Here is a 27,341-nt window from a genome sequence, read left to right on the forward strand (position 1 = left end):
CTCAGTCCTTGGTTCCCTCATTACAGACTCATCCCTTCATATTTTGGAGAGGTCTACGATGAGGATAGTAATTTTTGTTACTTGCCTGTTTTCCCACTAGAAGCTGGGTTACACTGAAGACAGTACATCCTTAGGGATGAAGCTACAGGTCTCGTGGTCAGACTGACCTCCACTACACAGTTTTGGTATCATTCTGATCACATCCTTCTCTTCAAATATCAGATATCATACTGCTTTTCTGCAACTTGCAAGACGGCTGAAAACACCGCAGAGAGCAGTATAAGGACAATACAGAGTGGCAATCTTGATATATTGTGCTACAGTTATAAATTAATAGCATTGGATGTGCTGAAATGGCGTGCAGTATCATATGCTTCCCTCAACCAGGAGGCCATGACTTCGGGCCACCTGTGCTATCTCAGCATTTCAGCTTCTCTTCTTTCTCCCATGGGCTGTATCTTCTACTGTTTAAATCCTTCCTAGGTGAAGCAAATAACTGAGAATCTTCCTCCATGAGGATTCTGAATCCTGTGGCACATCGGCTGCATCACACTGGCCCTAAAATCTCATGCCTTTAGCATGAGAAACGTTGTCTATACAAACAGTACTTCAGGCTAAAGAATAAATATGCCATAAGCTGGACGTGTTTTTGGCAAGTGAGTAAATTTAATCCAATTACAGCAGAGGTGATGAGGTCAAGCTGACTCTCAGCAAAGAATCACCGGCATGACAGTCCTCGGAACAAGACACTGAAGCTCGCTGGACTGATTGAGAGAGCTGACACACTGTAATGAAATTCAGCAATGCTCAACTCATTATAACAAAGATAAGTGCCAAGAAACTGCTTTGTACCAGCAAGCAGAAGAGGAAAGGGATTCAGCAAGAACACACTTTGTAAAGCACACTGTAATCCTAAGCACTTAATTGCCTTTGGCAAGAGCTGCATCCCGTTGCTCTCTCAGAAGTCGTTTTATCTGCAACTCGATGCTCACAGCTACAGCAATGAATGAAGTGGGGGAGGAGGAGGAACTGAAGAAATCGTGAGAGAACTACAGCTAACAGTCCTTGCTGAGTTACCCAAGAAAAATATATAAAACACCAATATGTTGAAAGCCTAATCTGCACATCCATGACTCTGGAGAGCTCCCATAGCAGCAAATAAAGAACAACCTGCATCCAGGCTCACTAATCACCTACAGAAGAAGGGAAATATGTTGTGGAGTTGACACCTGTATTTATTTTTAGTGTTTATGTAGGAGTGGCCTTATTTTCAGACATTCCAAATGAATCCCTGTATGTCAAAGCAAACTTGCAAACAAAGTTAGAGCCAAAGTTTCTCTTTCTTTTCCCTGTCTCTGCTTATAATGTAGCATTCACAAATATTTTACAATATATTAACCTCAACTCATTGTTCCCACATAAATAGGAGACTTGAAGGTAAATAATGCACAGAACCTCTTTAATTAAATACGGAGTTTGGGGGAGGAGTTTCTGCAGACCCTTTTAAATTTTAAAGCCTGCCAACTGGATGAACAAAAGGTAGATTAGGCTCACATGATAAATCCCAGTAAACCTGAAAAGCCTTTGTTAATAAGTCACTAAAGGAAAATTTTTTTTCTTAGAATTTCTGCTCACCAGAGGCAAGCGTTAAGATTATTCTAGTGTGTTTAGTTTCAAGCAGCATTAAAGGGGTATATGCCTCATGGAGCTCTAATCTCCTCATTTGTATAGAGCTCAATTCTCCTTTCATTCCTACTGAAGAAGAACTATTTCTAGCTTTTATATAGGGAGCAGCTGCTGAAACTTAGAAGGAAAAAAAACATTTATGAAATTAGCTAACTCCCAGGAAAATTAAAGCGGCATTCTAATCAGCTTTCTGTTCCCAGTCCTTTAACAACCACAGAGATTCAGGGGCATTTTCATCTCATTTTGGTATTTCTTTCATGTAGCAGGTTGCAAGTGATCCTTTCAAGTTTCCATTCATAAGTTAGTGTTCAGTAGCTTGTTCACAGAGTCAAATGACATGTTAGCTTGGCAATTAGAACACTCTTCTGTTTGAAGAGAAGCTTAATGTGGACATTAGTAGAGGAAAGACCTTGCTGTAGCGCATTCAACAGACCCATTACAACTGCTCAGCAAAGAGTCAGACTTTATCAATATCCATACTGTCATCACAGACAATGCAGATATTTATCAGGGGACGGCTTTAAACAAAAAAGTCTAGAGTATGTCTTGCCTGGATCTATCTGCTTTCACCAACAAATCCTCTTCAACACTATAAAGCACCATAATCATATCCCTTTTCCGTCATGCACTGCTAAAGTCTGAAAAGCACATGTAATCCTAATGTACATGTGGCCATCAGTGAGAGGGATTAAGGCAGCTGTGCAGTGCTTGCTAAGATCCCGTCTGCAACACTGGATGCCACTGTAGTGAAATCGATTGTAAATAAATAAAAAATAAGAAGCAATGTCTGCTGCAGCAGGTATAGCAATACCTTGCTGAAACAGTCAGAGAAACAACAGCCTGCTTTCAGGTTAGAAATGGATAATATAGCTGCAAAGACAGCAGAGGATATTAACCAGCCATAGAACCTTTGTTAACAACCTCTTAACTCATACCTGTGGAGTCCAGTTATGGGAAACTATTGAGTAAAACGCTAAGCAAGGCAAAATCAAATGACTCTAGCATGTTTTAGTGTGAATTTGGCATGCTTTTATGAAAGAGATGAGACTTTTTGCCAAATCAGGATGAAATGGTCCAAGATCTCTTCCAGACTATGTTCAGGCCTGAACCCAGCCTTCCAATAGAGGAGTCCAACAACCACAGACTGTGGCTCCCAGTTCTCCAGAAGTCTAACCAGAAACTTCAGCCACGTCCCTCCATGGCTGTCCCAGTGAGAGCTCCCGAATAGACTTTCCAGATTTAGACATCCACAGCTTCAAGGCACAGCATTTGGAGCTGCTCTAAAACTCTATTTACAAGTGCATTTTGTTTTAGGAGGGTTCTGAAAGTAATTTGTAACTGTTGGTTTGTAGTTTAATACAGTGTGTTTGGCCTGCATAAGGATATTGCTATCAATTTTGATTGACTGTAAAAATAGGACCATTGCCCAGAGAAAGCGCTAAGGATCTTAAAGGAGGAGGTAGGCAGAACAGAATAACAGATGAAAAAACAGTGAAAAATCACTCCGAAATTTGACTTAAGCCAAAGACAATATGTAATCATTGCTTATTTCAGACTTAATAAACTCACTGTCAGCATTACACAGCAAACCCAAAGAGCTTCACTGATTTATTTCCTTCATCCTCCTTTGCACCGCGTAGCAAAGCAATTGAAGTTACAGAGAGATGCTTGCAACAGCAGAGTATCAGGTTTCTAACTTCCTTTGCAGCAACCTTTTAAGATTTTCCTACAAGACCAATAAAATTGGGTCAGTGATATTAACTAGTGTGAGCCTCCCACATTTCTACCAAGTCCTAGATGAGATGGATGTTAAAGCAGGCGTTTTCTTTCTGTTCATGTCTCTCTGAGGTTAAATACTATTAACATATCACACACTGTATATGCTGCTGATCCTGCTGCTCCTCCTACAAGTGACAAAGTCACCCTAATTGCTGCTGAAGTTAAAGCACTTGTCCTGGAGGGCTGCAATGCAAAGTGCTAAAGGATGAGAGCAATCTAGATATGAAAACAGTGAGAACTACGTAACAAAACTATAGTGCAGGTAGCTCCCATCCTGTGTCACTACGCAAGAATCACATCATGAAGAGCCAGAAATGCTATGGATATACGCCGGGCAAAAATGAACTATTCGTGCCAATTGACAGTTATTAGTAAATATAAATCTGGTTTACAGACAGAAGGCTCCTGAACTGCACTCTTAGAACGTAGATACAAGACCATCTCAGCAAAGTGAAGTTGCACAGGAAGACATATGCCATATTTGGCAAATAATAGTGCAAGTCATTAGGAAAAAATAAAGATGTGAGAAGGAAATAGGGAGAGGGAGATAGTCCCTCTGTTTGGGATTTAAAATGTGAGAGGAGTGACTTGTTCCCTAAGAGCTTCAACTGACAGAAATGGTATTTCCAGCACTCCTGTGACTGAGGGCATCATTCTGGAAAGTCTTAACAGGGAACACACCTTCTGTGTGTCGTGCAGCTCCTTGCTTGTCCTGCACAGGGCTCAGCACTTGGAAACACTCAGAAGTAGGATGTGTGGTTCAGCTATTTGCATTTATCCTTTCAGCCATTCCCTTTGTAGAGAGCATAACTGAGGATTCAAAACACTTTAGATTCAGCTTCCCAGCTCTGAGGAATTATCCTCTTGGACTTGCTCTGCAGAAATTTGGGCTAGGGCTAAAAATCGTCCTTAAGCTGCAAGGGAAGGGAAGGATTCTGCCTGTCTGTCCCTGACTTCCAGCCCCTGCCATGTCATTCCCTCCCGAGGCGCAGGGAGCAGAGCCAGCCCAGTGTCCAGATGTGCACAGACAGGAAAGAAGATTACATGGCAAAGCATTTACTTTATTTTTAAGGCAAAGCAATCCCCAAAAGCCATTGCTCCAACGCGTGAAGGCAGTGTGCAGAGAAGTGATTTTACCTCCCACCCCCCACATCCCGAAGTTAAGGATTTTAAGCATGTGTCTCCTTCTCGCATCCTTACATGTTACATTTCACAGCGCCAACCAGCCTTTACCCTTAGCAGACACACCGCGTGAGCTGTGTGACACGGCACGGCTACTCTGCGAACAGCAGAAGTTCAAAACAGCAACAACCCATTGGGTCTGAGCCACCAGACCTGGATGCTCAGCCGAGGAATTGCTGCGCGTTGCTCCACGCTCGTCTTTGAAAGGCTCTAAATTCAAACCCAAGAGCCGTCCTTCTCAACCTCGCCTAGAAACGCCCGTCCTTAGCACTCCTTTTCTACCTGCCCACGGAGCAACGTTAAAAAACTGCAACAAGTCACGCGTAAGAGATGACAAGCACTCCCAAGTACTCACCCCGCGGTCCGCTCGCTCTCGGCTCGGCGCACTCCGGGAGCGGAGCCAGAGGTGAGCGCCTCTCCCCTCCGCAGCCTCGCGGATGCTCCCGCAGGGGACGGCTCGGCAGCGGGTCCGACAGAGCTGCGGGGAACTCCCGCCTCCGACTCTCCAAGCCCGGCATGTGCCCGCAGCTCCGCCGCTGGGCTGGCTGCCTGCAGCCCCGTCCCTCCGGAGCGGCAGGTTCTCCTCCTCCTTCCCCGCCTCCTCCACCCCCGGGCGGCTTTCTCACCGGGATGCCTGGCACCCCCCACCCCCCAGGCTTCCCCCGGCGGCCCCGCACCGGCGGCTCTCCCCTCGTTCCCCACCTGCCGCCACCGGGGGAAATCCGGAGCCCGCGGGGGGGGAAGCGGTGCCCGGCGGCGATACCGGCTGCGGTTCCGTCGTTCCCTTTAACTCCTTCCCTTCCCCGCCGGAGTGAAACCCAGAGCACCGGTGGGGAAGCTGTAGAGGGGTGAGGGTATGGCACGCGTAGGGGATCTGCTCTGATGCTTATGAAGGGCTGAATGGGACCTAAGAGGCGTGTCTGCAGGTGCGAGCTTATGGGTATGGATGGAATGTGGAGGGTTCTGCGCAGCCCATCACCCACTGCCCCATCCCTGCAGACTCGGCCTCCCCCACCTCATCCCAGGGCCTGACTCAGGCTGACGCACTGCCCTGGGATGTCCATACCCAGGGGATTTAGTTTGATAAACCCGTTACCATTAATTGTGTTAAGTACTAAAGTAGTCTAGGAAGAAGAACAAATGAGAGATGGGAACAAACTGAAACCTCTTCCATTCCAAGGCTTTGGAACTGCTGGTTTGTAACAAGAGACCTCGAAGAGGAGGGACTGGAAAATCAGGAGCATGGAAAACTTAAAGCCTTTTTATTGTACAAACTCACAAAGATAGACATATAAAAAGCCCAGGTTCCAGGGATAAAGCCTCTCCTTTCTGTTTTCTCACTTTCTTCTGGGCTGTCACTACAACGTTGCTAGGCACCATCAGTGTGGTTCCGAACTGCAAAGGAAAGGGGAAGGCACTGTCTGCAGAGGACTTGCCTCCTCCCCAGGCTCAGAAATGCCTCCAGGGGCAACGGAGCAAACCACAGGTTCTAATTCTTCCTTCCTACTCCATTTTCACCAACCAGCAGACATTTTGCAGAAACATGGACAAGATAAGCAAGCCCCAGCAAAGCTGCAATGACAGGAGCTTTGTATTCACAGAGACCTCAGTGTGATCCTGGGGTGACTTTTTCACCGTAATAGAGGATGTATGTGTCCTGCAACACGAGCAACAGGCTGCACAAGATGCTGCTTTCTCCTGATGCATCGTTGTCTTGCTGAGCACAGCCTCTGCAAAGTGAGAGCCTCTGCCATATGAATCTACAAAAAGCTACAGCTGTCCCTTTTTTACTCTTCCAGGTAGAGTAGAAGCTGAATGAATAAGGAAGAATTGCTGCTGCCTCGTCATGAGGAAGCTGTCTGCTTGCAGCAATGATTTTCTTACTCATAATGCCCTTAATTTGATCATCTCTTGAAAATGTAAGATATGTTCACCATTATAAAGGCTCTGGGAGTCTATTTCAAAAAAGACATTTTCCAGAACTGGATCATTGAAAGGAGACTTAAATAAAAGTGACTTTATTTCCAAAGGTTCTAGTTACCCAGTGTACTAATGACACACAGCCAGACTGCTAGTCCAAGGCTTTTTTTTCCTCCTCACTGCGTGGCAGTGGCATATCTCACACTGTACATATGTTTCCCTTTAGTGCATGCAAATGCACGCACATCCCAAATGCACAAACTTCCCTGATCCCTGCTGAAGTGCACAACTGCCTATGCTCAGTTCTCTGTGGCAAATGGTAACACAAATGCGCAAACTCCAACGACCACACAGCCAGTCACATGAGCTGCTAGAAGAGAAGCATGTTACGAAATCATTTTCTTTCTGCAGATAATGACTACTTAGTACTAGAAGGAGTAAAGAGCATGAACCTCTACTACAAACTTGCAGAGCCTCACAAGTACTTGCTTTGACTTTTCCATGTCACAGCCAACCAAAATCTGTACTGGCAACATCTTTTGGGAAAGTTTCCTTTTGAGCATTTTTAAGTGTATGCTCTGAGAAGATGCTGCTCTGCATCGTACTCCTGCTTTTCTCTGCAGATTTCTAGCCCAAGCTTCATAAAAACTCTTTCCTGTAAATGTGCTTGTGTCTTACAATTTGGGAATTGCTGCTCTAGACAATCTTGTAACAGCATCACCACCTCTGCTTTCAATTTAAAATGATTGCTCAGGCTTTAAACACTCACAGAGAACAAGGCCCAGTGTTGCCAGTGAACCCACATCTGCCTTCAGCTGGGAGGGAGGAGTAGGAGACTCTTGAATTGGGATGAAAGCCACTGAGCTCCATAAGAAGAACAGCCAGTGCCCCTGCTGGGTTTCAGGGATTGACTCATTCTCAGCAGAGCTCACATATTTCTGTGTGGCTTTTTTTTTTTTTTTTTTTTTTTCCTTCCTATCTGTTATTTTTTAGCACAAGTTTGATCAAGAAGGGAAAGAATTGGGTGGCATTTCATCCTACTGAAAATCAGTATTGGATAATACTTGATATCCAGACACAGCAACTCTCCAGCATCTTCGATGGTGCCTTCAGCTTCACAAGGAGCCACATTTGTAGGTTCTAATCCTAACTCAGATCAACCCCATAATAATGAATGTTCAGATACGATATTTAATGAATGCTGCTGGCTAGAATTATCCTGTAAATTCTCAGCTGCCTGAGGTTTTGCCTTGTTTTGTTTTTTAATTGTAAACATTCCTCATGCAGCTGCTCCAGGGACATGTTTAGGAAGCAGCGGCTGGCTGCATTTAAAAGATTTTAACTCATCTTGACCTACATTTAGATTTCTGTAGCTCACAAGCCAGGACTGCAATCAGCAAAACCCTCAGAGAGCTTATAGAGCTTCTGTAGGGCAAAGCACAGGAAGTAAATGCAGGATGAAGTTACCCAGCTGAAGTGTTTGGAAAAGTAAGTTACTGAAGCTGAACTATAAGCTCAGATGATCATCAGGTGAGTAGGGACCAGAGATAACCTCTCCTTCCTTTTGTCTTTGCTTTCTTCCTGATTCTTGCTTGCAATCGTTCTGTAAATTCTTTTAGGCTCCTTTCAGCCACTTCAGAAGGGGCCTAAGTGCAGTCACAGCTTTATTCATGCCTCCTTCTCATTCAAACTTCTGCTTCAGAAATTAAGTGTAACGGCTCTTCTTGATATGATCTCTTACTGTGCAGATAAACTGTCAGAATTGAAGATGCTGAGGAAGTAACTTTGCTGGGAAGGAACACATTCATCCACTTCCCAGAGCCAATTCTCTCTTTTCTCTTTCTGCAGCGTGTGAGCATCATTTTAAAGAGCAACACAGCTTCTAGCTGCTTGAGAGTAAAAGATTATTTTCTAGACGCAGCAATATCTTCCCAAATCTGCAGGCAGACTCAATTACCTACCCCCACCTTCTAGCTGTTCATGTCCCTGTTCATCGCCTGATTGAACCAGGTGACCTTAAGGGGCCCGTCCAATTCCAGTGATTCAGTGATTCTATCCTGCTTGTGCCTTTGCTGACCATGTTCATAGCAAGCATTTAAACCTTTTAGCTCCATGCCCCAGATACAGAGACAGAGCAGCTAGGAGAGAGAAAGCCAAAGGTCAGGCCCACCAGGTCAAGCACAATGTAGCACTAACACCGACATATGACACTTAGACCAGTGCTGGTTGGCTCAGCTTAGAAGCAGGAAAAATGAATTTGATCCATCAGCAAAACACCACAAAGCCAGTTTATGCCTACCTGGTAAAATATACGGGTACTTGACTCTGTCTGCTTTCCAGTTTGCTGGAAGAAGTCAACAGAGCTGTAAGCATTTTGGCCGTTGGGGAAAATTACAGATTTGGAAACTCAGCAGATGTTTTAGTGCCTTGTATTTAGAGGTCAGAGTAATGTATAAGCAAAGGCATAAAGAAGGAAGGGCTGGCAGTTTCAGTGATTTCAGTAGAAGCCGAAATGTAGAACTTGTGTTACAAACTGGTAGTTCTGTTCAAACGAGCAGGCCAAACATCTGCAAAAATTCTCCACCATCGTTTTTTTAAGCTGCTGGTGGAGGCAGATAAATTCCACTTTCATGCACCAAAAGCATTAAGAACATTAACTACTTCTGACCATTGCTGAATTAAAGCCATTAACACAGGAATAGTGCTATTCATGCAAGTCAAGAGATGCATACTGTGGTTGCTATGTGCTATGCAAAAAAGAATTTAGGAGCAGGCATTGGCTGAGGCTAGGCTGATGCTACAAATGCATGGATCAGTATAAAGGGAGTTACAAGGAAGACAGCGTTGCCACTCACACAGTTAACTTGGCTCTTTTTCTCACAGAATGGATATAGACAACAACTGGATGTACCTGGAAGACTACAGCTTCTTTTTCCTGAAGTCCTTATTGCAGCCAAAGTGAGTTCAAATTGTTGGGGAGGTTCTGAGATGAATTGGAGGCTGGAGAAAGGTCAGCGAGTATGCTCAGTATTGATTTCTACCAGAGCTGACTTATGCTCTGCACAAGTAATGGTCCAGAACCAGAGAGCATCCATTACACAGCTGAGTGAGTGCCCATTCCATACAGAGAACGGCCAAGCTAGCTGCAGAGTATAATTTACTGTTATTACAGCTTTCAGTCTCTAATCTCAATTTCCAGCCTAAAGAATGTGGCAGTGTTAATGGCTACATGGCTATAGCATGATTACAGAGATACAATAGTTTCGACTTTTTTTTCAGATAGCCTAATTTAAGGCAGTAAGATTGCTATTTAACAAAATTCAGATTAGGTAATTTTAGTAGTTATAGAAGAGTAACACAATATTTGCAAATATGCAAAAAAGAAGTTTTTACCAGGAAATCCTCTTGCAATTATTATCCAACACCCAAACAGAGGAAATGCAAGAGGATGTTGGTGTTGTCTGGAAATGCTGCACATGTCTGACCATGCTCCAGCACTGATTTGGGATTGCCAACCACCCACAGCAATTCTGTGCAAACAGCTCACCACCGCATTTTGGAAAACCAGCCCCAGTTCCACTCTAAATACACCTAGGCTTCTGGATTTATAGCTAAAGCTCTGCTGTAGAAAATCTGCAGCTTGTGGAGGGGAACACTTCCCCCAGGATTTCCCAGACACTTGCAAAATGTCTGTGTCTGCACATCATTCTTATATGGCACGTGTGCCTCATGATACCATACAGAGATCTAGGGGGAGAGAAACAAACGCTTTCTTTACTTGTTCCCCTTCCCCTCTTTTTCTCTTAGAGAGAAAAGATTTATTCTTACTAAACATAACAAGAGAAACCAATCCTGTTATATCAGTGCACTAGCTGAAAGTGTTGTCAGCAAATTCCATCTAAACTGAAAACCTTAAGTCCCTGTGGTGTGTGTCAGATTTCTGAGACTTTCAGCTAAAAATGAATTTGAAGAGATTAACCAGCTAGGACTTAAAGATAAAGCTGGCTTCTCTGAAAGAAGTGTGTTTTACACAGTGTTAAGTGTACTTGGTTCCTCTTTGCACAAAACTCCTTTGCTTCCTTTGAATAAAAGGGTCTCCAATAGAGACTTTTTCTGTTAAAGCCGTGGAAGGGTTCCAGCCTGCCTGTTGCATTGGCTTGAACTTTGTTTTTCTCCAAGGCGAGAACCATTTAGTTTTCAGTGGCTTCTACATTTTTTTCCTCCTTTTGTAACATGTGCCAGCAAAGTCAAGTGGGTTGTATTAGCTTAGCATTTTTCCAAATGTTCTCATCTAGGACCAAAAAAGGGAATATTCAACAAACACAAGCAGGAATATGTTGGAATGTTGATCTTCTGATGCTCATAAGAATTTTCAGTCATAAGGTCTAATTAAATATCCCAAGTTGGAAGTGCTTCGAGTGACTGTTACGTCTCCTTGTTATCTGGTCAAATAGTTTCAAGTCAGCTCAAGTGGCTTCCGTGCCAAAGTGATAGTTCTAATGTGAATAACACACATGCAAAGGGACTGCATTAGTATTCATCTAGGTGAGTAACATTCTGGCATCTCAACTGTAATCTGAAAACATCAGCCCATCTTTATGCACCAGGGGCTAGCTGGCAGTGAAACAGCTCTGTAGAGGTGATCATAGGTATTTTCTTATAGCAGAACCTCTTGATGTGAAAAAAATTGCCTGCATGGTCTAGTATGGGAATTTCAACTGCCATTGCTGACATTCTTGGATTTCAATGCAGTGTGTTTAAGGAGAAATAGAAGACAGCATGTAGCATAGTTTTCCAAAAATACCGTACAATGCTACTATCCAGAATAAAGCATTTTTTGCCAGGATTAGATAAAGAGCACAAAAATGAAACCTAAAGATAACAAATGACTAATTAACCACTTCTTCTGATTAGGAGCAACAGAATTCCAGTAGCACTCAGATAATCAGAGCTCCTTTCTGTTTACTGATAAAACACAAAACATTCTAAGAGACCATCACTGCCCTAAGAAGCATCTCAGCTAAGTAGACAGGGCAGAAAAAGGAGCATCATTGTTTCAGAATTAAGGAACTGAGGCGCAGAAGAATTGTCTTGTCTGCAGAAGTCTGTGGTGAGACAGTAATTGAATGCAGATCTCCTTACCACATGCACATCCTGCATCTATATTTCAACTGGTCAGCTGAAGCAGCCTTTCATTACTGCTCTGTCAACATACCAAGAATTACATGAGACCATGAGCACTTTATATTTGCTTCAAACCCACTTCTCTTCCCACCACAGCATTTAAAAGCATGTGGCCAGTGAGCACATAGGCACGAGGAGATCGCAAACCCAGAGAGCAGGTTGGAAGACCAGACTCCATCCGGAGCCTTGCTTTTCTAAACACAACCTTCTCAAAAGCATTTGTATGTTACACATCTGCATATTTTATTCGTACACATTTTAACCTGCCTGGGCTGAGGGAAGACAAAAAAACAGCAAGAACCAAATGTTAGGGCCTCCCTTTGCTCATAGGGAAACAAGAAGCTGTTAAAAACCTTTGGCACGTAGGTGGGGATGCAAGCAGCTTTTTGGTTACTTGAAATGAGGAATAGTAATAATAAAAAGCAAAGAAATAGAGAATAGTTTGATCCCTGTTTCTCTTCACTTGAATCTAGAACTTGCTTGAACTTACTGTGCAGGACAAGAAGTTCAGTCAGCACAGGGGAAACGTTTACCAATTGGGAAATAGATCTGTGATTCCTTTGAAACCTGAGGATGCTACATTACAATTTGCTTTCCTCACAGCCTCTGAGTAATGCTCCAGATATGAGTCTTTGTGCAGGGATGCCATAGGACATAGGGTATCCCTGAATGGCACTGCAAAGAGTGAGGCAGGCAGCTCTGCTTGGAGCTGAGAACATCAGCACTGCCTGCTGCTCCCAGGGAAACACAGCTACTCGACAGCAAGTCACCGCCTGGCTTCTCTAAGCAGATGATTGTAGCTGCGAGATAGAATTGTTGATGCCTTTCAGTCTTCGTTGTGCTGATTTTGAAGAGTCAGTGTTTTTGATGCGCATGACTCAACTCTTACAAGGCAAACCAATTTTCTGATCCTAGTTCATCCAATGGTGGTGACTTCTGTAATCCAGTCTTGTGCTGAGATTTGTTTTTATTATTTTTAAACAGATTTGGGGTACTGTCTGTCTGCTACAACTTAGAAGCAATGGAACATGAAGGGTAATTTGTGCCGACTTAAGCTTTGCTCCTTACAACATCCACCCCATCCCTCCTTCCTTTCTCTCCCCAAAGAGGGCTAAAAAAACCCTTGGGGTCAGGGTGCAGCACCAAGCACCACACCTGACAATTCCCATTCCAACATTGACACTGCACTACAGCAAGTAAATTAGCCACAGCAGTTCTCAACGAGCACACAATCTACACATCATTCCACTGTCAGCGCCTTATACCTACTGAGAAATCGGATCTATGACAGTAAGATCTCTACAGCAGGCAACTTGCCCAGCGCACCTGAGCAGCTCCCCTTTCAGAACACGGCCCCAGATCGGGACATCACCCAGCAGCAGCCCGCAGCCCCGGGGCATCCTCAGGCTCCGCGTATGACCGCACCGCTCCCACGCCGCCCTCTGCCGGCTGCTGCACTGCGCTGCCTCCACGGAACGCTTTGGGGTAGGGTTAGGTCAGCATCACGCAGGTGAGCTTCGCTTCCATCAGGGATTCAACGCGAATTAGCTCAAACCTAAATAAGATAATTCATCATCTAGACAGTTTCCCAGTCAGCATCTGGCTGACAAAGAGTCAGCGAGCATCAGCTAGTGGGAAAATCAGGGGGAATCAGAACTCACTGTGTGACAGTTATTATCACACTACGAGCAGTTGCAGTTTTAATTGGCACATTTTAAACATGGCACCTGGGAAACGTCTCTGGGTTAATGAGGTGCTTGTCGTGCCTGTCAGCCAGGGATAGCAGTAAAGGCGTGGTTGAATGCATGCTCCTGGCACTCAGAGTGAGGGCTCCCTTCTCTGCTAGAGCAGAAGTAGGGCTGTAAAAAGTAGAGTCATAGAATCGTTTCAGTTGGAAGGGACCCCTAAAGGCCATCTGGTCTAATGCCTCTGTAGCGAACAGGGATGCCTACATCTCAATCAGGTGCTCAGAACCCCTTCCAGCTTGACCTTGAGGTCTCCAGGAACAGAGCAACACCCACTCCCCAGGGCAACCTGTGCCAGTGCTTCATTACCCTGTAGGAAAGGCTGTAACAAGCCTTTCCATTTTATCCAGTCTAAATCTCCCCTAAGCAGGAGGAACAGGAGGAAAGCTGCTGACTTCTCTCCACATGTTCACCCTTGGGCTGAGCACAGAATGCCTTCTGTACATTTGAAATTTTGTGCTAAAAATGGGGTGAAACTCACAAGAAAGTGAGTGACAGTCCAGAGTGACAAGAAAAAAATGCGACTGATTTCCTCTGTTGGTCCTCCTGTTCTCACCCCACATGGTCTGCATAGAGTACACCATATCTGTTTGCACTCAGTGCCACCAGGAGTTACACTCTCAGTACATCTTCTGCTCTTTTCTTTCACCCATGTAAGGAAAAAGGGGCTGCTGACAAATCATTTGTCTTTGCAGTAGAAAATCCAGTCAAAACTGGCACCTCTTTTCTCTGCACCCTATGGTGAAACATTGGGAATTGGGGTCACTTCTGACCTAAAGTACCACTCTTGTCAGGGCACCTTTATGCTCTTACAGTTCATATGTTTGAGGCAGCCAAATACAAGTGAGTACATAGCACTGTTTGCAGACAGCATTCATGCAGCTTGGCACCTGCACAGAGCTGTGCCAGCGTTGCCAGTCCTGGCTACTGCTGCTGAGCCTGAGCCAACATCAGGACAACATGATCACAGCTGAGCTGCAGCATCATGGGATGTGCTGCTGTTATTTGGCAAGAGAGCAGACTGATACCTCAGGCACCAGATGAACAGAGCATGGCTTGCTGCTTACCTGCTTCTCTCAACCAATTGCAATTTCAGACTCTTCACTTTTGGAGAGCAAGAGATTTGTAAGAAATCTTGCCTGTATGGTGCTTTGATCTCAGAGCATACGTGCATCGTTGAAGCAGACCTCTGGAGCATTCAAAGTTCTCTTCTCTATCCAGCTGTTACCTTTCATGCACCTTGTAGCAGCTTAATTAACTCATTTTCCCCCACCTTTCACATTAGTTTGAATAAGACAAGGAGTCCAGAAGTCATTAAGAGGACACAGGCAGATACTAAGATCATAGAAGCCTCATTTCCTTAACAAGCTAACTTAGCATTTCAGATGGTGTCTGGTTCTCACTGCTCACAGTCTAGACAAAGCAGGCACATACAGAGCAGGCAGCATGCAAAAGTTCAAATTTATTTTTCTTTACTCCATTTTCACAGAAAAGAAATTGTAGCTTTAAAATAAAAAGAATTTTAAGTGGTTTGGAGGACAGAGAACAGTTAGAGAAGGAGCAGCTTTTCCACTTCTATCTTTCCAGGTTTATTGCAGCACAGGACAATATTGATGCAAATCAGGATTGTCTACATTTAGTTTCCACAAAATGGAAATCCAGTTCACATAGCACTGATTCTCAAATCCATTTTGATTTTTAAAAGAGATCCCTAAACTGTCTTATGGGACTGAAAAACCAACCTGCTAAACCAGGTGAAAAAAATCAGAGAAAGGGGAGACTTTGAGGCACACTCTGATGTCATGACTGAAAGACTCCATCATCAGAAATAAAAGAGGAACAAAAAATGAATATTGCTTTATTAGCACTCATAAAGCTGGTTATGCAGTGAGAAAGCCATAACAAGGTGAATGCTGTGAGTTAATCCATACTCTTTTTTCACAAGAGCACTGAAGCCAATACATCCTGGCACAAGCTCCGTTAATTACCCTATGCAGGTGCATACATTTGCTGTGCTCACAGCCAGCTTTGATGCTGTTCCAACACAAGCTGTTAGCAGGGAAGGAAGGCAGCTGTGGGTAGGTATTTCATACCTGGCACTCATTAAGATATCCAGGGCTGGAGGAGCTGGAATTCAGCTCTGGTGAAGCACTCTGTGGATTTCATTTCTAGTGAAAGTGCTTCTGCTACGGAAAACTGACTAACGCTCTGTTATTCCACGTAATGATTAACCAAATATTCAAGTCTTTCTGAAATAATATTTTTGCTGCATTTTTTTTTGCCTCCACACATACATGTAAAAACATACGTGTGTCTGAGTGAGCGCGACTGTCTTTAACACTAAAGCAGCATTTGATCCTTCAGCAGAAGGCTGGAGAAAGGCCAGTTGCTGGTTTGCCTTGCTGACCTTCAACACAGACCGAGATGCCATCGCAATGCAGATGTCAACTCGGATTATTTTTTTTCAAAAACAATTGCTTTGAATGAGCTTGAGGTATTTGAAGATGGATAGCTGTGACAGCTCAAAGGCTGACATGGTTTCAGTGAACTGCAGAAATAAAGGATCAGAACAGAAGTGCTTTAGCACACAGATTTTTTCCAATAAATGCTATTTTTAAGCTTTTCCCAAAATTTAAGATATGTATTAGCACCAAATTGGTTACACTCCTGGTCTTCTGGTGTCATCCCATCAAGATGGACATTTCTATTGGAATGCTGCACAGTGTTTGCCATGTAGATGAATACATACAGGCATCTGATGAGGAAATGTTGAAGGGGTGAAATCAGATAAATTATGATATTATTTGGCTTATCAGTATGCTCAGTCAGCACAGGTTGCACAGAAAAGCTGTGGTTCCCCATCTCTGGAGATGCTCAAGATCAGGTTGGATGGGGGCAATCAGCCAATGGAACTCAATCATCTTTAACATCCCTTCCAATTTAAACCATTGTATAATTGTGTGGTTTTATAAGAAATGAAATTATGTATTTCTCCTACATACCAGTATCTATTTATACACACTAAGGTCTACCCATGTTTCTTGAAAGGTACCTTGATAGTTTTATGCAGTGGGTTTGTTGTTGTCTGTTTTTAAAAATCAAGAAGCATTTATTTTACATCTTAATTATTCCTATATCAGATTATTGCTCACAGTACTTGATGACTGGCAGCACTCATTTAGCACCCTTCTCACACTGAATGAACAGCCTTACTGGCTGCCTGCAAGCTCTAGCTAGGGATGCTAAATACAGAAGAGGAATGCACATTCTCATATGAGAATACAAGATCTCCAAACTTGCCAATTCCCAAAGCTTTTGTAGGCATTAAAAATATAGCTCTATTTTTCCCTTTCAATGGAAAGGACAGGGGCTTTCTACTTGTTGACTTAGAAACCACCAATAGATACCACAAAATCATCCCTCAAAATAAATGACAAACAAACTCTGCACCTACGTATTCTGTTGCTAGAGTTTGATATTGAACTGAAGCTATTTGTCTTCTTTATATGTTGTATGTTTTGCATTTATTCTGGAGCATGAGTTCTTTGGTAATACATGTCTACCAGGTGAACTGAAAACTCAAAATCAGTGTAAAGAAGTCACAAACTCTTCTGTTCTTTTAACCATATTCACGTTGCTCAAGCAACATTTTCAATTCCTGTCTGTGTCCACATAAATATAATTTCATGTGGGACATCTGTGTGTCAGTTTTCCTGCTTTAAATGGAAATTCTAACAATAATTGCTTACACATATCTGCCTATTTGCAGTAGGACTAGAAGATTGACAGTGTTTTTCTCTATGTTTTCTCATCTTCTGAAACAATTTTGTTAGCTATCTTTAAGCCTCATACCAATATAATTAATCATGATGACTTCACAGAAAAATGGCCTTAATTATTTAACAGTAAGCTGGAGACTTCAGCTCAGATCAGACTCCTATTCATGAGTTGAGGCATTCAAGTGCTGAAAGATTTGCAACAAATCTTGCAGTAAAAGCTTCAACAGTTTTTCCAGTGCACTAGCTTCTTTTCTTCTTAAGATTTCAAAATAATTAGCTAAACATCCAAAGACCTGAGTATGCAAATTAGTTTATTCATTGAGCTATGGGTTGTAATTAGCTGATCTCTTTAAGGCAAAAGTAATGGTAAGTTGAAAATAACAATTGGACAAATAACATAAAAATGCTCAAGAGACACAACCCTCCCCCCTCAAACGTTTTCATTCTGCATGGAGAACTGGTAACTGATGGACTGTAATTACATGCCTTTACCTGACACTTCAGGCTCTGTAGCTGCTATGCAAAACCCATTTCCACTTTACTCATTCTCTTTATGAGAGGCACCAAATTTGTCCAGAACCCATTTGGCTTCAATAAATCTGAATGAAACATCTTAGCATTCCAAACCCTACTGCTATCTGTTTGGACATGAAGAACTTCCCCAGCTTTGTTATACAGTAAGTGCACAGAACAAAAACTCTCAGTTCAGAATACACCACAAGTTGCATAGTGACAGTTTTCTTAAAGACAGTAAATACAGCAGCTGTGAAGTAGAAGCCAAATTCAACATTAAAAAAATATTTGGAAGGAGCAAAGCTATTCCATTTTCCTCTCTGGAGCTGACACTCTTAAAGCATAGCAAAGGAAATTGGGTAGGGGCTGGAATCTGACCCATGAGGCAAGAGGTTCAGCTGCTCAGCAATTTGAATGAACTCTGCCTAATAGGACAGTCATTAACCACGACTACTTAAATAGTGTTAGGTGATGACCATGTAGTGCTTCCTGGTGTCACTGGTTCTCTCTTCACTTCCTGGTCTTGCTAGCAACCATTAACATTCTGTTTCTGCGTCTTGAAAGACAACGCCACCAGTCCCCAAAATGACCTTTACAGATTGAGGGGAAATTATCCTATCTCCCAGCATTCCAGATGCTGCAAGCACCCAAGGGCACTGTATCTGCATTACAGTTTTAATTAGATTTGATGTTTCCACAGAAACAGCATACCTCATGCCTGCTGGAGCTAACTGGAATCCTTTTTTAGGACCAGACATGCTTGAACAGAAAACAAGTGCATTCTAGCAATGACTGTTCAAAAATAAAGTTACAGTGCACAAGCCTAAAAGCAGTAGACCATAAATTCTGATGATACCTAGCTGCAAAGTTCTCCCTTTGGTCTTTGAAGGACTCAACAATCCTGAAACTGGACAGATTATCTAACCAGCCTGGTGCCCACTACTGGCAATTGTGCAGAAACTAAGACAACAGTGTCTCCCTTACTCGTCTGAATTTTCCCCCTTGTTTTCACTTCTCTATTTTCAGTCTCAGCCCGAGAAATTTTTCAGTCATTTATTGTATTTCTAACAAGATGGGCCCATGCCCTTGCACAATGAAAGAATAGGCATATCTAATAAGACAGGAATTATGATCTGACCTTACAATCTTTAGAGCACGTATTCATGCTCAAACAACTTTTCAAATGAGCAAAATGATGCCAGGACAATTACAAACTTCGAAAGCCATAAAACACAGGAAGTATTAACTACATGTATGTCTTATAAGTGACCATCATGTGACGTGCTTTATCAGGCAATGGAGATGATGGGTCATGAGTTGGACTAGTTGTCTTCTCCAACCTTAATGATTCTATGATTTTGTACTTTGTGAAATTCAGGAAAATTTCATGCAAAATGTAATGGTGCAGACAGCAGGAGCAACAGCAGAGCTCAGCAGTGCAAGTGGACATTTCCAGGGCAGCTCCAGCTCAACAAGGCAATGTCTTGAGATACCAGAACCATCATCCATGAACTCACACCATCTGCAGTCGTCTGAGGTGTAATTTAAAAAACTTGTCTTTTGCAAAAGCATGACCATGTCAAAAGGAAAAATCAGTGAACAAGACTCAAGCATCCCTGTTAGTAGTAGAACTAGCAAAGCGTGACCGCCTACAGGTTTGTCAAACACTGTAGAAAAAAATAGGGGTCAGAGTCCCACTATCAAACAAATCATGCTTTAAACTAAACATTCTTCTGAGAAATTCCGCAAAAAACAGAGATTAACAAGAGGTTTAACAATAATTCCTTGTTCTATTTTATCTGTGAGTATTGAAGGAACCCCTGGGTGCAACTTACACAACATTGTCAGGGGCTGTTGCTGAGGGCTAACTGATGAGATCATACAGCTACACTGGCATTTGCCAGTCAAAATGGAACGTGGTTGGGTGATGAATGTGGAAAAGAGAATCTTTGTTTATTTGCATTGAACTTCCCAGCATATGGGAAAGTTTTCTCATATAAGAAACAGCTCAGGAGATGTAGCAATGGAAGAACACCACAGCATATTAACCAGGAGAACACTCATGCCAGGGGTGTACAAACTTCGATATGGTGATCATCAATAGTTTGTAGAAAAAGTATGTACTGCCCTCCAAAACAGACTGAAGAGTCAAATCTTTCCTCTTATCTTTTCTGGGATATCCTACTCCAGCAGTATGTAGCAATTGAACAGACAAATACAATGGGAAACGCATTACAACAGAGGTGTGATTACAGAAGAATCAGCACAGTAGGAAGATGCTACAAAGGAATAAGACTGCTCACCTCTATCAGAAGATTCCAAGTTCACAGGGGAAAGGTTCACCAAGGAGGGATGTCCAGAAAGAGAACCTTCCTCAGTAGCAGTCAGCCCTTAAATGAGGTCTAAGAGAGGTGCAGCCAGGCTCCACCCTCTCCAGCCTCACACATCAATTGCCTTCACCTGCCCTCCCAGGGCTGACTGGGTCCTTTCCCCAGGTGCTCCATCAGTGGTTCAGGCTGTGACTCAGCAGTTACAACACGCAGTCCTAATATTCCTTGAATCAATAGTAGTTTTAAGTAAATACATTGGGATTGAAGTGTAAGAATGCTGTGATTTATTATCAATTATGGATGCAGTAGGAAGAATAAGAACAACTGAAAGCCTAAATAGAGCACCCCTTCAGCTAATAGCTTCTCTATAAAATAATGCAAGCTCTGAATAATCTGAAAAGTATGGGTCCAGACTCTAAAATGGAGATGCGGAGTGCCTTCACAGGCTTGGAGCCCAGACACTTCAACTAATCTCAAGCACACTAACTTTTATGAGCATTCTTTGGGGAACTTGGCTTGGAAATACAGTGTCCCTGGAAGTCAGAGCCATGATTTATAATAAACTACCACAAACATTCAGATGCCATTATGGTAAGAATTTGTTTCCTGCAGTGGGTAACCAAGGAAGTGTCTCATTCCAATAAGGGCTGCATTGGAAGGAATATGAGAGCAGAACCATGCCCAATATGATATTTGCAAGGAGAGAATTATGGCAGGAAGGAAAGGGAAGGGCTTTAATATACGAGCATAAAGCCACACAGATTAGATGAAGAAATCTGCAACAATCTTCTCAGTGTTACTGGAATGATGTTGCCAGATTTGGTCAACCGTAAGTACAACAGTGCACAGAAGGAATGCATGAATTATAATATTGATTTGATTGCCAATATTTGCAAGAATTGGATGGGAACAACCAGACTAGTCAATGTCCCCTTAAAATGTCAGAATAACTCCTTTAGAAACTAAGATTCTGCAAAACCACAGACATGAAAACTTTAATGACTAGGCGTGCGGTACAGCCAGACTGTCTAGGACATAGGCTGAGAATGATCAAGCCTTGTGACCCAAGTAATGAATCTTCTCGCAAGCCTGTAATGTAATCTTCAAAAGGACTGGTACTTTTTTGCTAGTTTTTGGAGTACTGACTGGTTTTGCAACAAAATCCAGGCAGTGTAAAATAACTTTCATTTGCGCTCCTCCTAGGTCTCTGTACCAGGGATATTGGTACATTTGAATTGAACTGAATGTATCCCTCTTTAAAAGGCGAAGGATCTGCTGCTCTGTTACTTCAGCAAAGGGGATCCAGGTGAAGAAGTTGTTTGGGGAGTATTTCTTGGCTTTCAGAGTGGTCTCTCGATTGTAGATGCAAAATGTTTCTCATTGTGGCTTCTCCTGCTGGATCAAAAGACTGATGAAACAGTGCGTTTGGAAGATGTGGCCAAGCCCAAAGTAACCACTTTTTGCAGCTGGGTGGATGACAACAGCTTTTGTTGTAGCTGGGTAAAATGATTTTATTTTTTTTTTAATGCCCAGAGCTGTTTACAAAGGAAGAAAATAAAATCAGCATCAGATAAATTTTAGAAATGGTTCCTTTGTTCTGTCACAAGCATGAAATGCAGAAGCCATGTAATATCATAGTCAAGGACCCTTGTGCTAGAAGGGTCTCATAGTGCAAGCATAAGAATACCTCCTACCACTTCTGGAACCCTTCATGGAAGTTTCTGAGAAGACTGACAGGGTAGATTTTAAAGCCATCTCTGTAATCTAAAATATTGATGGTGAACATGTGTTGTGACTGAAATTAATTAAGTGTTGATAAAAGAATCTGAGCACAAACAATTACACAGTCCCTTAAATATTTCCTGAGTAGCACCAAGAATAGAAGCTCTTCTGTACGAGGCCCAGACAGCCTGCACTGGGATGTTCAAAGATCTCCACAGGCTCATGTCATTCCCTCCTCTTGTTGCCACAGCAGCTGCTAGGAGAGGTCCTGGTCCTGAGGGTGCTCTGAGCAGTGCTTTCTCAGGGGCACCAGGCCCAGCACTGCCACCGGGCGACAGAAGGGGCTGTCCGCTCTATTGGGTACTGCAGTGGATCTTGGCTATCTGATGGCTAAGAAAAAAGTGGCTTTCTTCAGGAGTGCTCTGGGAAGAGCTCAGCTCAGAAGGTCAAGCAGATGAACATCTGTGCTTGCTGGGGATGTGACACATCAAGCAAATTGCAATGAGTGACGATGGAAGGCCTTTTCAAACAAAAACAGCAAGTACTCTTGATAGAGCTCAGGTTAAAATCTGATATGAGGTTATTCCTTAATCGATGGCTGCTGTGACAGTGATCATCTAAATCTCAGCCTCATGACGAATAGGAAGGTCTACTGCTCTCTCGCAGAGAGGTTTAAAAGCTGGAATTGAAAGCAACATTCTCATGTGCTTGATGCTACAGAGGGAAGGTGGAAGTCTGCAACCCTTAAATCTCAAGCCCTGGTATGGGAGCCAGTGGAAGATGTTAATGTGCCATGGTGAGAAGTTCTTTGCACAAAAACACAAACCTAGCCTTAGAAAACACAAGCACTGGAGGGAGACTGATATCATGGCTGATAGCACTGTGGTGAACTGCTGCACCTCTGTAGGATGGGAGGGAATGGGGACAAAGGCTGTGGGAATATATGGAAATATCTGCATGGAGCAAGAATTCTGAAGTCCTGGAGACAGAGCAGAGGTCCTGGCCCTGCTCTGCTTGTGTTTCTTGGGCAGCAGGTGCTACAGCAAGGGTGATGCTGGGATGACCTTCGCTCTGAGATTCAATGTGAAAGAGAACTGGTACTCCCTAAGGAATAAAGAGAACCTGAAACTGGTATTAAAGCTATTTATATTCTACCTCATGCCAAGAAAAATATTTTACACTTAGCTTAATATCATAACTGCAAGTCCAAAACCATCACTGCTAGCTTCTAAATACAGAATAGAATCTGGGAGGAGGCAGTAAGAAAATATATGTTTTGGCTGTATCATTGCAGCAGGGAAGTAGCCAGAATTCATAATGGGCCTGAATAAAACCAGGAGTCTTAAAAGAAATACTACTTCTTAGTAGTCTTTAGACATGCAAATACTGTAAGGGCATATAAACCACATAATGTTAGCTTCAGCAGAGATGGCCATTGCTCTCTGGCTATAGCTTAAATAGCTCTTTTTCAATTTTTACATGGTCTTGGGCATAGTGTAACATCAGTAACAGATGTTATCAAAGGTGCAAAAAGGAGATTTTCAACATGTCTCAGCACTGGTGAACTTGTATTACTGGTGCACCTCATGGCTGGGAATTGTGGTAGGGCTGTGCATGAAGACTGTGGCCTTGCATGTGGCCAGAACCAAATATTGAGGGCATGGCTGGAGAACCTATGGGTTAACACTCTCTTCTTGTCCTGATGAGCAGAATACTTGGTTTTCAATTCAGCTGATGTTTGTTCTTCAAACAGCATGTGGAAACATTCCCTGAAGATGCATTTAAGTATGAATGCAGCATCTGTGTAAATTTAAAATTCATAGCTGTCACCATCTCATTTACATATCACTTCATTACTGATTAAGATCACCATGTAAGCATAGCATTTCTGCTAAGTTTTGGAAAGAAAAGCAATCCATGGCAATGTGGATGGACTAGCCTGCATCTGCACTATGGCAATTGGATGAATACTGCTTTCCTCACAGCTGCAGCATCATCTACCAGGCAACCTTCTGAGGACTGCTGATAAAAATCTCAGAGGACTGCCAACAGCTAAAGGTGTGTGCTCCTTACAAAGCAAGGCACCTTCCCTCACCTACATTGCAATAACAGATGAGAAGATCCACAGTGAAAACACGAAGAACATTAAAGCTACTCCTGCCTGCAAATTGGAGTGAGGATTTACCATTTATGCCAGAAGAACAGTGGCTGTGGAGGAGCAGGCCTTCAGACACAGGGGTGCTGGCTCTGTCTGAAGTTCCCCTGCTATGTGGGGGCTGTTTGGGGTATCACCAGCCTGGCTCATTCAGCATTGTCTCCTGGCTAGAAAACCTGAAGCATCACAGCTGGTTGTGCTTTGTGTGATGCTTTGGCTCTGAGGGAGGTCTATGCTTTTCTAGTTAGACAATAAATCTTCAAGCAAAATTTCATGTGTAACACAGAGATAACTTGCATAGTTGACAGAGCAGTCCAGTTAGTTACTTTACACTTTGCCTCTTCCAAGTTACCCAAAAGTACTCTTAACAAAGCCTGGAACCAAACTGAAGCTGGGACTGTATGTCAAACACACTTGGAATCCTCTGTCAGGAGTGTCTCTCTGTGACAGGTTGTGTTCAAAAATTGAAGTCAGCAGAAGATTGCATTGCTCTTTTTGGAACAGTTGGCTGCAATGGTGGATTTGCAGAGGTAAAAATTCAGTCCTGCTTTCAAATAGAAAAGTCACAGTTTTTAGCAAGTGTCAGCTGTTGACAGCAAGCATAACTGGTGATGGTGGGAAAAGAGTGTTTGGTATTGGAATCCAGCCAGGCAATACAACCAGCTGCATCAGACTTCAAGTTCTTTAAAGCAGCGTGGAGAGGAATGTATCTAGGCTTGTGACAGATGCAAACCTGAGCTCTGGTCCTTGCAACACAGCTGAATCTTAATAAATCCCAAATCATGTCATGACAAGCATTCAACTGCTGAAGAGCAGCAACATGTACTACAGCACAAGTTGCTTCCATGTTGTAAGAATTGTGCTAACAAAGGTGATGCCTTTAATGAACAGAGATTTCTACTTTGTTATTACAGGAATGAAAAGAAATAGCTTCTAAGCTGTTTTCACCAGGAAAGACAAATCCCTCTACTTGGTTACACGGGATCTTAATTGTACTTCTCAGACTATGCAAACTTAAGTGGTCAAAATGCTGTGTGTAAATTCTTGAATTTATTTAATTTGGATTAAGTATTATTATATACAAATCACTAAAAGAATGAATTTGTAGGAGATGTTATCACTGTTTTCTCTTGAACTTTCTCACCTTTTAAGGACTCACATAGCTGACATTGCTTGCTTTGCTTCCACAATGCTGCTAACTAATAAATGTCCACACGTAGGAAGGTTTATTTAAAGTTCTTATTGTTCTGATTGACACATCTGAATACAAATCAAAGAACTGTATTAAAAAATAAGCTTCCCTTGTATTTCTTCTTAGTCTCTCCTCCTTGAGCACACTACAGATCTGCTCACATCTTGTTATCTTAAAGTACATTTACACTGCTTTGACAGAATGCACTTTCTAAGGATGTGAGGTTCACAAATAAGATAATATTACATCTTCTCCCGTTGAGAAGATTTTTATTCACTTCTACCTCAAAGAAAGGACAACTTGCTCAGTCATCTTGACACCAGGTATTCTACACAGATTGCAACCATCCTGCTTCAGAGTAACAGTCCTAACTGCAAGAGAACTGACTGTGTAGTAATGAACAGTTTGCCACCTTCTGTCACCTTTCTTCTGACAGCCCTTGTCTTTTTAAAAACAAGAATTTATTGCAGCTTCTCTTTAATACACGCTATAATCACTGTTTAAATCTTGCTTCGCTTCTTCTGTGAAGCTGCTTGTAAATATTTAGTTGAAATGTGTTCACTTCCACACCATCAGCCTTATTTTGAATCTGAGCTCAAGAGGTGGGGAGAGTACCAAGAAGTCCAGGCCAAGCCTTAAAAGCATTCTAAATCACTGAAGTCACTATTTAGTCTAACTTTTCTTTTTCAAAGCTGGAGTGCCAGTTGGCATTTTCCCTAGTACGTATTGTCTTCATACCTTTTTATTGCTCACTTAACAGTAACTAAAATAATCTCAGGACTGCAACACAGCACAATGCACGGACAGAGAACTAATTTAAAGTCTGTTCATTCAACTATGGATAAAAACTTAGAAGTGCTGAACTTGATACCTGTCTCCCAAACTGCCAGCACCACAAAGCACAGTATATTTTTTCCTAGAAAACATAACAACCCAATGCTGCAGAAAAAGAAGTCTAAATTTCTTAATTAATTTTAAGGTCTTTTTACTGCTATTACATTTCCAAAGATGCTTTCCCTGAAAAACCGTCAGTCATGAAATACAACACTTGAGTGCTGCTAAGTGTGCAAGAGCCGCAGAACAGTAGCAATGACACAACCTCTCCACAACTTGAAACCTTCCCTGATCCGTATTCTTGACACTGAGACCTGGAAAATACTACCAAGAAGAACAGGCTGGAATCCCATTCCTGCAGGAGCTGAACTGCATGACCCACTCCAAACTCTGCATTCACACCTGCCAGATGTTCGGCACCTCAACCACTATGGAATTTCCATGAGTTACTCAGACTGTCTATTCCAGCACTTTGCTAACCATACATGTTTGCCAGTTTCAAATAATGTCCAATTTCTATCTTCTGTTAGCCAAAACCTGTTAATGCTTCTGTTTCTCAGCGTCAGGGTGTTTTGTGTTTACATTCCAGTATTAAGTTCCCCTTAAGGAAAATACAACATAAAACAGAACTGTAGAGCAGAACAGAACGCTGATGGTTCCTTTCCTGCCCTCATACAGACACTCCATTTATTTTTCTTTCAAGTACAATTCTCTAAACTGAAAACTGAGTCTTCTAATGACAAGTGGAGAAGGACTACTGTATGTATTTTACAGGATCTACTACATACTACAAATCCCGTCTTGTGGTGGCTGCATTTCTTTATTCTTTGAACAGCATGATCCTGACCTATTATTTTCAACTCCCCATGTTCCTGTACAGCTGCTGTTACCTGCTCTTCCCTAGCATTTACCTGCAGAGCTTCGTACCCATGTATGTTACCATCCCTTTAGGGAAGGAAATTTAATAAATCGGCCTTCTGCTCCCAAGTACTTCTTTAAAGAAAAAGAAAAAACCAACCAACAACCCTCTAAGAGCCTACCTAATCAAGACAGAAGACTTTATCATTTAAAGACAGTTTAAATTCCCACTTCTTAATTATTGGATTATACTGAATCCAAACCCAGTCTGGCTCAAGAAGCAATACAGCTAAAAAAAGATCTGCCCATCCACTTCTTTGATGTTGATGCTACTGTTTGCTCACCTTCATAGTAAACTAGAGAAAGGAGTTAACTTCTGAAAATACAAGGTCAAAATGAAGGTAAAAAAAACTACAAAATTAATTTTATACATGTTATAATTAAATCAAAGTTGTCTTAGAT

The 27,341-nt window shown here is 42.5% G+C and overlaps 1 protein-coding gene across 1 annotated transcript in view; it reads right to left on the reverse strand.

Moving 5' to 3' along the window:
• Nucleotides 1-20,111, reverse strand: part of MYLK (myosin light chain kinase) — a 192,019-nt gene extending 171,908 nt beyond the window's left edge. The window contains exon 1 of the mRNA XM_042827127.1: nt 20,092-20,111. The gene's annotated coding sequence lies outside the window, so the exon portion shown is untranslated. The remainder of the gene's footprint in view (nt 1-20,091) is intronic.
• Nucleotides 20,112-27,341: the final 7,230 nt, after the last annotated feature.

Source organism: Centrocercus urophasianus, unplaced genomic scaffold (assembly GCF_019232065.1).
Source record: "Centrocercus urophasianus isolate 14NV4802_14NV808 unplaced genomic scaffold, USGS_Curo_1.0 seq_28, whole genome shotgun sequence".
NCBI classification, from domain to species: domain Eukaryota; kingdom Metazoa; phylum Chordata; class Aves; order Galliformes; family Phasianidae; genus Centrocercus; species Centrocercus urophasianus.